Raw genomic sequence first — 12,328 nt, forward strand, 5'->3', positions numbered from 1 at the left:
ATTCTAGTCACTTATGCACATCATAAAAGCAATCTGTCAATGCTCTATTTAGTACATTCATGCAAATGACACCTGCAAGATACAAACTTTGCAGAGTGCCCGGTTAATTCTGTGATCGTGGGAAGCTAAACCCATTCTAATTTGAACACACACAGATTTCTGTCATTATTAGAGAGACGATGCAGGTCAAAAAGTGTTGAGTGTGCAGGCGCTGGAGCTTTCAACATGGGTAGGCTGGGAGGGACTGGCAGGGAACATGGGGCTGGGGAATGGGGGGGCGTGGACATAGGGAGATACTGGGGACAGAGCGAATGCCATCCTTAAGTGTGTGTGTGTGTGCCTGTGTTGATAAAAAAAGGATGAAGTTGCTGATGATGACATACAAATGGATAGGTAACCAACCCGTGTGTGTTTTCGGTGACTAAACACCTCTTATTAAAACAAAAACCAAGCCACGGGGGAGCGAGTGATGTCACCGTATGTGAGTCAAGGAGATTGGAGCACGAGACAAACTATGACAGAGCGGGTTTCTGTGTGAGATTTGGATCAGACACCCTGTGTAAAACGACAAATAACTCAAATGTAGAAGTTGGGGTAAAGGGGTATAACCATGTCTATGGGTATAACTTCTTATTTGATGAACTTCCCGGTAGTCCCAGCTGTATCCTCATCCTGTATAGACGAGCCCACTGCGCAGCGGGCTCTCAGTAGCCTATATTGTGCCACCGATGTAGCGGTCTAACCTCATCATAGAAATGGATTCTGAAATAAGAATAGCTGTGCCGGTCGGACTCCAGATGGTGTACACAAGAATTCGTTTGAACTCAAGCGCTGCTTGAACAGGAGCAAAAGCGTAATGAAAGAAGTCGTTAGGATGTAACAAAGACAGTCGGACTCCGGGCTCACGAATACTTTTAGGAATATAGCATTGTTTTACAACATCCACAGTGCCGAGTATGATGCCCAAAAAGTAAATGTCTTACCTCGACAAAGGAATCCATTTCACACAATTCGTAACCGCTAAACCCTCAGAAATCTCTAACTCAGGCTACCACACTTGCCCCGAGGAAGACGGAGTATTCCCAGAGGCTTTCCATTTGTGAGCTCAAGAAAGATGATCAATTCTCCGTGTTCTCCTTCTTTTCAAAACTTGTATCCAGTCCAGTGAAATAACTCAAGTCTAAAAACGTTGATTTCATTCAATGATAAAGCTTCTTGCAGGATCAAAACATTGTAAAAGAAGCCCACTCACAGCTTCGACGCCGGGGCGCAGGCGAGCCCGTGCGCTACTCTACTATGATCTGACCGACATAAATGGGACCGGCTTATTATTCGGAGAGGCGGGGCATGAAACAATAACCCCTCCCACGGAACACACCCTAAATATAAGAGTCAATACACTGATTTACTAATGACAACGACGTGAAAGGTGAAGGTGGTGATCATGATCTTGAATTGCCAAATTACGAAAATTCCTCTCAAAGGATTATGCTGAAAAACTAATATATGCTTTTGTTACGTCCCGATTGGACTATTGCAATGTGTTGTTCTCTGGTCTCCCAATTACCTACTTGAAAAATTTACAGCGGGTACAAAATGCTGCTGCTAGACTATTGACAAAAACAAGAAAGTTTGATCATATAACCTCTACTCTTATCTCTTTACACTGGCTCCCTATCCAAGCCAGAGCTGATTTTAAAGTTTTACTACTATCTTACAAATCTCTACATGGATTGGCACCACTGTACCTCTCCGGTCTCCTTGCACCCTATTGCCCCGCAAGGACTCTAAGATCTCAAGATGCCGGCTATCTGGTAATACCCAAAATTAAGAAAAACCCTAACCCTAACCCTAACTGCTGGAGGTAGGGCGTTCTCATATAGAGCACCTCTTCTCTGGAACAAATTACCTGTCTCAATTAAGGAGGCTGATACTGTTTCGACATTTAAAACTAGATTAAAAACGTTATTGATCAGTCAATTCTATGATTGTTAAAGGTAAGTATGTGTGTACTTTCTATGTAAACCTGGGGTGTGCGTTTGCCTGTGCGTTTGCCTATGTGTGTTCACATGTAACTTTTAAATTGTAATTTTAGCTTATGTTCACACTGCCCATTTAGATGTTACAAATAAAGTAAACCTGTTACTGTATATTGTTACTGTAAAAGTTCAGTTGCTGTATGTTGTCATTGTTATAGTTTACTAGTTGGAGACAACGGGGGACTGGTTGTTTTCACCCTTATTCGTATAAATATAACCTATTTTAGAGTTGTTTCCCCCACAATAGATTTAATGTTCCAACCAAGCGGGGCTGTCACTGTCTTGGTGTGTGGGGCTGCATCAAATACCCTCTTAGCTTTGTTAAATTGCTGCACTAGTCCACACTTGACCGGTGGGGATCTCATTCTATTATGACTGTAATTGTTAGCTGCTCCTGGCATTCTCTAATCCCTGTTCTCCTCTCTGTCCCCCCCACTCATCCCTTGTGGTGTGGGGGGTCTGAGCTGTCAGGACCTGCCTGGGTGTCGGGCTACCAACGCTGGACCAGGTCGTCAACCGGAAACCAGTCTCCATGACGGCCAACAGCGAGTTTCCAGGTCCCATCCAACATCTATAAAGCCGAACAATGGATTTTGTGTTTCAAAACCCATTGACATTGTATGACTATGTTTAGCTTGTGTTCTGCTCCTCTCTCTTACAACCGTCTCTGGAAGAGGGGATCCCTCTCTGAATTGCTCCTCCCAAGGTTTCTTCCATTTTTTCTCCCATTGGGAGTTTTTCTGGGAGTTTTTCCTTGTCTTCTTTGAGGGTTTAGGTTGGTTGAGGGGCAGTTCTATGGGCGTATGTGAAGCCCTCTGTGACATGCTTGCGTGTAAAAAGGGCTATACAAATACATTTGATTTGATTTGACTTTGGTGACGATGAGCAAGAAGAAAAGGAAGAAAAAAAAAATTCTACTCTTCACTTTTCATCTGATTAATCAGAACTATAAAAGACTAATAGTTAAATAGGCTACCTGTTTAACCCTGTAAGACTCGATTACAAAATTTCAACATCAACTTTAGCTCTCCAAAAAGCCATTGGATAACTGTGTTCTTTCAAAAAAATACAATAAATTTGCAATTAAAGAGCTAAAGGTGAGTTGTAATTTTACAACAAGGGGTCTTACAAGGTTAATTACAAACCAATATGTTTTAGTAAAAAAGCGGTATAACAAGTACGTTCTTGTTGTGTTCTTCCAGAGGGACTTTTAACACAGTAGAGGGTGCCGACTTGTATTATGCTACCTAGTTTACACCTCACTGGAGTAACAAGGAACATTGTTAGTTTAAATGTGATGAAGACTAGCCAATACTAACTAATAATTACATCACTCTGATAAACACATGCATCATCTTTCAATGATTAGTCAGTATGAATAATAAAAGAAAACAATAGTCAACAAAAGTTACAAAACAAAACTCACTGTCATTAGCTTTAATGCAATGCATGTTTATAACACAGTACCTCTCTCCTCACTAACACAGTACCTCTCTCCTCACTAACACAATACCTCTCTCCTCACTTAGATCCGTCTCTGCCGCCACACACACACATTGTCAGAGCCGGTTTACATGGAAGGCTTAAAGCTAACCCCTAACCCTGACCCTGACCTCCATCCATACAGGGATGGACATGTCAAATGTGTCCCTGGATGAGCTCCAGCCTCCACAGCCTCTGTGACATTAGGAGAGGCCTGTGGAAGTGCATTTGCTCAATTCAATCAACAAAATAATTTGTTGGACAGAAGTGTTTGGCCATAAAATCTCCTGTTAGTGTTGTTTTGATTGCACTGATATGGCATTATGAAACAAGAGTTATGGAATTAGTGCTGCTTCAACCAAGAGCACACATCCACATGCACAATGCAGTACAGGGTAACCCTAACAACCCCTATGGTTGATGTTACGGGGTGGTGGTGGTGGACCCAAGTGCACAACACAGACACGCAAAAAACGGAGGGATGGTCCAGAGGGGTTTAATGTTGGGGTAAGTGCAGAGGGGACTGATGGTGATGAAAAAACAGACAGGACGGCAGGGTGTACGGGGTCTGGCAAGGTTGGTGATCCTGGAGGCACAGGCAAAAAGTTAGTACAGGAATGTCACACATAAAAATACTGGTCTACTGGAACCTGGAGTATACTACCGAGGGTAGACAAAACTGTTATCCGGCGATGAATGATGTGAAAACCAGGGTTGATAAACTGCAGGGCTGATGAGTTGATGGGAGACAGGTGTAAAGACTGAGGCAGAGTGAGTGGGTAATTGGGACTGGAGACCATGGCCACACCCACAACCGGGGAACACAAACAACCCGCCACTAGGGGGCAGAGGGCATGACAGTTGATCTGTTACAGGGTAACACAAAGCCTCTGTGTTTGATCTGTTGATGATTTAACTACCAAGGGACTATAAACAGAATATGAGCTGCTGCTGGTTAGAAGGAGGGTGAATGGATGATAAATTAACATTTATTAACAGTTGCATAGATCAGCATCTACGGACATTAAACCATTCAAAATTGTCACCCAATAGGCTACAGTTAATTGCTTTAAACGCCACCATCAAAACAACACACACAATGCTTCTGAATAATCAGAAGGGATTTGCTGCAGTCAGATTTACTGTATCATTACATTGATCATATTTAATCTTCCTGGTTCTCCTAATCCTGCAACCTTCCTGATCATCTCTCACAGCACGCCAGCAGGAAGCCAGAAACAAGTGTTTTTAATCTGAGTCATCGTGGCTCAGAGCTGGGCTGCCACTCTCTGACCTTTGACCTCGTGAATAGACCGACACAAGTAAACCCTCTGCATGTTCCTCGACTGTAGACTCAAGATATACATATTACCACTACATTTGAACATCAGTGGTAACCAATAACTGTTCACCCTAAAAAATGAATGTATTTGGCAATACTTTAGCAGAATTAAATAGGATAAATCAAAAACACAAGTATTATTTAGAGTCCTGTGAATTTGACACCTTTACTTGCATATCAGATTGTGGTTATGAGCTGACATTTAATGTAGGTATGAATAGCTTCTCTCATTATCCTGTTTGCTCAGGCAGTAACCTAGGGAACGAGGTCAGACCAGGGATTTCATTCTACATGAATATCTTCATTGTTTCTGTTTGTTTGTGTCCAGATATGTCTAAGCTGCTATTGCGACAAGGAAGGAATTTCACTGCACAATACGAAGGGCCCATGCCACTAGTGCCAGTGAGGGAGGAGAGACTTAAGCTGCAACAGAGTACTGCCAGTCTTCCTTCTCGCCGTAACACTCACTAACCCCACCATGTGACCCTACACAGACACGTCAGTCTAATTCTCTCTAAAGAGCCTAGATCATTCAATGTATGTCAGCTGACTTAAATAAGCAAGTGTTGGAACGTCCAAGCATGCTTCATTCATGAACTAGAGACTGTTTACTGAAAATTGTATTGTACCACTTGATCTCTAAAGTCTTTACCCAGGACCGACTCCTCTTCCAAGCATAGCTGAGCTCCACCTCTACAGGACCTGGAAGGGCTGGTATGACCAAGACCCCAGGTTTGGTTATTATGCGTCATCTTATATGTCAGACCAAACACAGAGGTCCAGTTGTGATAATAGCAACCATGACACACACAGCTAGTGGGCACTAGACGAAGAGTCACACCTGAGGACAGCCTTCACACTAGACTTATATTTTCATACTGTGAGGATGGCTCAGTGGCACAGCAGTTTGCTGCAGACCAAGAGGTTACAAGTTGCAATGCCTTCCATATGTTGCTTTGGATAAAAGTCATCTTCTCTCTGCCATAAAATGAATACATCATTTCATATTTTGATTTGGGTACCAAACCCGGTGCTAATATGGCACCAGGACCTATATAACCAGTATGTACGTGACTGAATCAGAATGCATTTTTTGGTGCCTCATTTCGGTGCCACTTAAATGTCTGAGCTATCGATTGAAGTATTTGCCCTGTAGCGCTTTGAAACGGACCGCACATGATTCCTAGTTAAATGATAGCCTACTGCATTCATATGGTGTCAGAAAAATCAGAAAAATGTTTCCAGACTTAAAAAATATTCACGTGAATGCAAGATGGAACACCGAGGTCAAAGAACATAACAGAAAACAATGATTTTTTTGTATAAAAAAGACCTTCAATGTCATCCACCGTTGTTTTGTGGCTCTTCTTTTTTTTATCAGTTCAGGCGCTATTTAGGCACCTGAACCATTTCAAAAGTAGCGATTTGGCACCGGTATCATAAAAAGCCAAACTATACCCAACCCTAATCATATCTGTATATATAAATATGAATCAATCTGAAACACTCCAGTAAAGACCTGACGAGGTGTCACAAACAGAGGGGACCCTAACCCTAACCCTAACCCTGCTCGTGGAGGGAGAAGTGTGTGTGGAGAGTGATGACTGGTCAGCATGTTTGAAAAGACACACAGGCAATTGCCTGGATCCTTGGCTCCTGCAATGTCACATCAAAAGAGAATGAGAAGCCCCTAATGCAGACCTGGGCATTGTACGGCCTGCAGTGGCCCAGGAGACACTGAATTAGCTGTTGTTTAGCCCTTGAAAATGTCTGTGCATGCTAAAAAACAAAAGGTTGATACAGAATGTAGAGTTTTTAACAAGGGATGGACTTCTAAGTATCTGTTTACTGGAGTCAAAGGCAAAGCTGTGTGCTTAGTTTGTTGAGAACAGGTTACAATTTGAATCGGCACTACGGGTCTAAACACACAGACAAATACAAGAACTTGACTGATTCAGTGGGCCTGGGAATTCTCTCACTGAACAAGTCAAATGAACTGAAAAAAGCAATGTATTGCTTTTTGTATAAAGTTGATCAATTGCATATCTGTAACATACTGCAAAACACCTTTTCAGTGTTTCTGAAGATTAACTAGTTAAAAAACAAAATGAAACACTGATGTAATGATTGTTTTTGTTTTTACTGTTTATTACTTATTCTTATTATTCTATAGGAGTATTTTCCTATTTGACCTACACCACAATTTTATATATTTATATACAAATTTACAGAATATCCTTATTCTTCTGATAACCAGTCGCACCTTATCAAAATATATAACTTATTGCTTTTTACAATGGGAGAAAAAGAATAGTGAGCAGAATTTAGTTCAAGTTTTTGTTGGTGCGGCCCTCAAACACATTTCAAGTTTATCATGTGGCCCTAATGAATGAGTCTCTCAAAACCCCCAACTCACAAAGCTAAAACAAACATTAGCAGGAGGGGACAGCACACAGTGTGTGTGTGTCCTTAGCAAGGCCTATTCTTTACCTGAAGGAAAAATAAAACAATAGATCCATTTGGCCAACGAGGGTAATCCCTCAGGGATCAGAGAGTTGGGGGGATGAGTACTGGGGATGAGTACTGTATGACTTTCTGCTCTGACATTTTACATTCTGTTTTGTAATCATGAAATTAATGTCTTCACTGATGAAAGTACATCAAATTACATATCTTTATTCATTTGTATTTCTGAGGATCACGCAATAAATATGTAATCTTTGGTTTCTTCTGTGTGTCAGAGCTGCTTCAAAACCAGGGGTAGTGCTATTCTTAGTTTTGGCGTTATCACGTTAAATGTTGAACTCACATTCCAGGGGGGGGTTTTGTCATTGCAGATGGCATGGTTTATTTTGGTGTGTGTCTTGAAGATCTGCAGGGGAAAATAATTATCTAACCCTACACACCACCAATACCTTCACAATGTATAGTTCAGCTTGCCAGCTGCACATACAGTATCATGAACTGAATGAACAACTCCTGGGCCTGCATGCGCACACACGCACACACCACAGTTATGGTTTATGTTCCAGTGTTTACTGTAATATTTGTTGTGTTGAAAGTTGTTGCAAAGACCAGAATGTGTGCAAGCCCTCCATGTTTTCTGTGTACGAACACTGGTTAGTCAACAGATACAGGGCCCCTCTTCAAACAGACAAGGTGGCTCCTTACTCCTCTCAAACGGCCTCATTCACTAAATGTTCTTAAGGACAAATGTGTTCTGTAACCCCAATTATGCAGTTTTTAAAAGGTTTTTGCATTCACCAATGTTTACTTTTTGGGGATTTGTTTTTAGGTAAGAACAAAATTTATGAACACCCAAGAGCACTCTTACACACAATTGAGAGCTGACATGTTTGCGCAAATTAAGTAGTCATATTGTTTTCCTTAATAATTTTGCAACTAATAATTGTCATTATTATTTGTATGTTTGTTTGTTTTAATAAATACACACTACACTTACACTTGTGCTCATTTATAAAGCACTTGTGTATGAATTGTGCTAGGACTTAAACTAAGTCCGAGGATAATAAACTAGCCTTGCTTTGCCTTCAATTCACATCAATTCTGTTAATGGGAATCCTTGCCATACAATAATTTGTGACTTAGGGTTAGATTAAATTACAGTACTTTTTCTGTAATTTGTATACGTGTTTTTTTCTGTATTTCAGAATGTAAATTTATATATTTATATTAAAATTACAGGAAAATATTGTTGCTTAAAAATACAGTAAAATGTCTGTATTCTTTTACAAATATTAATAATATTTTCACCAAAATATTCTGTTGAAAACAATTAAACAATTAAACTAATAAAATAGCCTTCTGTTTAATCCGCCACCACTTAATAACTTCTGTTTAAACTTGAGGGTATCAAAAGAACGACAAAATCACTCAGGAAATGCATGTCACGCTAAGCCTATAGCTGATGAATGCTGATTATTTATACATGAGGCCACTTGAATTGTGAACTGAGCTTGGGTAGTTGACGTCATGCAATCCCAGCATGTACCAGTGAATATCAAAGAATACAAAAACCTGCAAAAGCCTTTTATGGGGCTATCTCGTTGTTTATGATCATTGACCAATGCACTTTTAGTAAAGCTCTCTCTTGGAAGTCGCTTTGGATAAAAGCGTCTGCTAAATGAATAAATGTAAAGACTCCAGAGTAGGACGAAGGAAAGTTGATTAGATAATTGTGTAGCGGCAACGCACCTGTTACCCAGAATGCCCCGTGGCAAGCTGAAAAGCTACAGAGTTAAAGGTTTAAGCTTAGTTAGATAAGCATTGTTTGGAGTTTTGTTGTTGTGTTTGTTCTGTTTTGAAATGTGTAATGTGATGGTCTGTAGTTTGTATAAATTAAGTGTTCACCCTGAGTGTGAATGTTGTCCTGTTAGATGGTGATCTAACCTGTCTTTTAGGCTAAACATACTCTGAGAATTATTCCTTTCCTATTTATATAGCTGAACAACACCATAGGAGTAAATATCTAGATTCTGATGACAGCATCTGGATGCTGTATGTTGTGCACACGACTTGTTTTGAATAAACATGTTGAATTGTTTAGGCTTTAATTAATATTGTTATCTTTTGAAAATGCTGTATTTTTACATTGAAGTTTAATTAATAAAAGTAGTAATTACCAGTAAAGAAAAGCATGTAATGTAATATGACAGATATATCTTGTAAATTTCGTACTGGAAAGTGTCATAACATGGGTTTATAATGTGAACATACACAACGTACGTATGTTTGTACAATTACAAATCTTTTTCTGCCCCGCAAATCTAGTTTATTCAGGATAATAGTACACATTTAAAATTTGAAATGCTGGGTTAGGGTTGGGTTAAGCTTTTCCACGTAAAAAAACATAAGTCAGAGACAAAGGGCAATGAAAGACCACGGACATTAGAGGAATTTGCAACCGTGTAACCATAATCACAGCCATCAGGGTAATTGGTGACCATTTTGTTGTGAGTCACTGGACCTAATTTTACTCATTACAAATGGATGACCTCCTGTTATCTTCCATCTCACGTGAGGCTGGCTCTGTCATTCCTCTGGACAATACCCTGGGGGGGAGGGAGGGATCGAGAGAAATGGATCAAGGAATGGAGAGAGAAAAATGTGGGTGAGCATAGCAAAGAAGAAACAGTGGTGAGGAGAGAGGGAAAGAAAAAGACAATGGAAGAGATACAGAAAAAAGAGAGATGGGGAAATAGATTAAGATAGAGAAATTTAAAGGCAGATAAGAAAGTGAAACAGATAGGGTGGGAGTGATTTAATCATCTTTGTCTGGAAGAGATAGATGACCGGAAGAGGAGAAACAGGAAAAATTGATTAATTGAACATCTAACAATATCTGCCAGCCCAAGCGATGCTATCTCTTAAAACAGGTGTAACTGGAAGCAACACAAATGTGTAAATATGGCTTACTGCACATACTGGTGCCATAACCATTTGTTTGTGTCTGGTTGTAAAAACAAACTATAGTGCAAATATGGAGGTACACATTCTCTGTTTGTTTAAGGAAAATATTTAGACTGCCAGGTGCCAAAATATGTTTGTCATCTGACAATTAATGGGATAAGCAGCTGACTCAGTAAAACAAACACAAATTATGATGGCTGCTCTGATTCTATTACAGTGGTTGATGTCTTATTAATAACAATTAATTCATAATTTCTGAGTGTTGTATAATAGGATGACAACCTAGGTAAACTCTTCTATCTGTGGCCATGGCAACGTGTGTGTGTGTGTGTACTTTGAGGGGAAGCAGAACGTACCTCTGAAGAGCTGGCTGTGTCTGCTGTCTGCTCCCATCCAGTACAACTATCAAGATTCAATGTATTCATTTATTCATAGATTCATAAATGTATGATCCGCTGTGATTGTCTGAATCTATCAGACACATTCCTGGAAAACAGCTTGTAAACAGTCATCCATCAGAACACAAGGACAGCCAGAGCAGTCTGTCCGTAGGAGTCAACTGCATCACCAAGAAGACACTTTCCAGTTACAATATAATCACCGCAAATATTCTCCCTCAGAATCACAACCGCATCTCATGTACATACCGTACATTCTCTCCTCTTGACCAATCACACTCCTCTTCCCATGCTCCCTCACCACATTGACTTCCTGTTTGTTTAGCTCCTCATGGTCCTTTGCTCCCACACTGAGTACACAACATCACCCTGTCTGACTGCAGAGAGAATAGCTGCTTTCATTCTGGCATATGCTTTGGTATCTCAAGGGGCCAAAATTCACAGAAACCAACTTCTATCTCAAGTAAATAAACATAAGAATTATCTTTCAACCAAACGTTTTCCTTTGTTGTTGGTCATTGTGTTGAATAGTAGAGCCCTATGTTGTGTGTTGTGAGGTGTGTGTTGTGTGGTATGTGTTGTGTGTCTTACTCACTGACAATACTCAGTATCCGAGAGAGATAGACACAAACTTAGAAAAAGAGAGACACAGACACACAAAGAAAGAGACACAGAGAAAGAAGGGTCAATGTACCAGTGCTCAGTCCTGCTACCTTACACAACACAGGGAGCTTGAGCTACATTCTCTGGCTCCAACTCACGCCACATGAATCAGCTGTGTGAATCACCTCAGCATCATAGCGTGGCTGCCCTCTGACACTGGGCTTGGGTTGTCAAGATTACAGTTTTAGAGACCAAGTCCTCCTGTTAATGGTTAAGAAGAAGGTTTAGCTGGTCATTTACATGAAAACCTTTTTTGCCACAGAGAGAGTCTGGTTCCTCTATGACCCAATCCTTTCAGGCTGTACCTATAAACAGGGTAAACAGTTTCTGATGTGAAGTCCTATTCTGGTCGCTTCTCAGCAGGGGGTGTGGTCAATGTGTGTGTTGTTTCCCAGAACACTTCCAGTTAGGAAAAACTAAGGAATGGAGACTAATGAAAATGGGATTAGTGTACCAATGAAGAGTTGGTTTAAAAGTGTCAGCTGGGAAACACATTATAAACACATGTTTACCACATTCTAGTATTAGAACCCTACCAGCCAGTGTAGTCGTCAGTACTGTATTTGATGTGCAGGCCTACCGTGTATGCCCATCTCCTTAAATGAGGAATTATATATTTGTAGGGGACAGTTCATGGAGAGGGGGAGACGGTTTACTACAAGACTACACCACTGCCAGTTAGCATTCACAATAGGAGAGCTGTTATGTCCCATGTCTTCATGCTGTATTTGTCTTAACCCTAACCCTTTTGTGTTTCTCTCCATCTTTTTGTCTCCTACTGTCCTGATTGGTCCATGCCGGTTACCTCAGCCAACCACTCACCTGTCCATCCCATACCGACCAATCACCAACTCCCATTCCTACACATGAAGCCTGCTCGCTTCAACACACCAGGAGAGTTGTCAGTCCAAGTCTTGTGTGTGTATTTGACTTGATGTGTGTTATAGTGATGAATGTTGTGAGGGAGAGCTGCA

The sequence above is a fragment of the Hypomesus nipponensis genome, chromosome 23 (genome assembly GCF_054491055.1).
Source record: "Hypomesus nipponensis isolate SF chromosome 23, ASM5449105v1, whole genome shotgun sequence".
In the NCBI taxonomy this organism is placed as follows: domain Eukaryota; kingdom Metazoa; phylum Chordata; class Actinopteri; order Osmeriformes; family Osmeridae; genus Hypomesus; species Hypomesus nipponensis.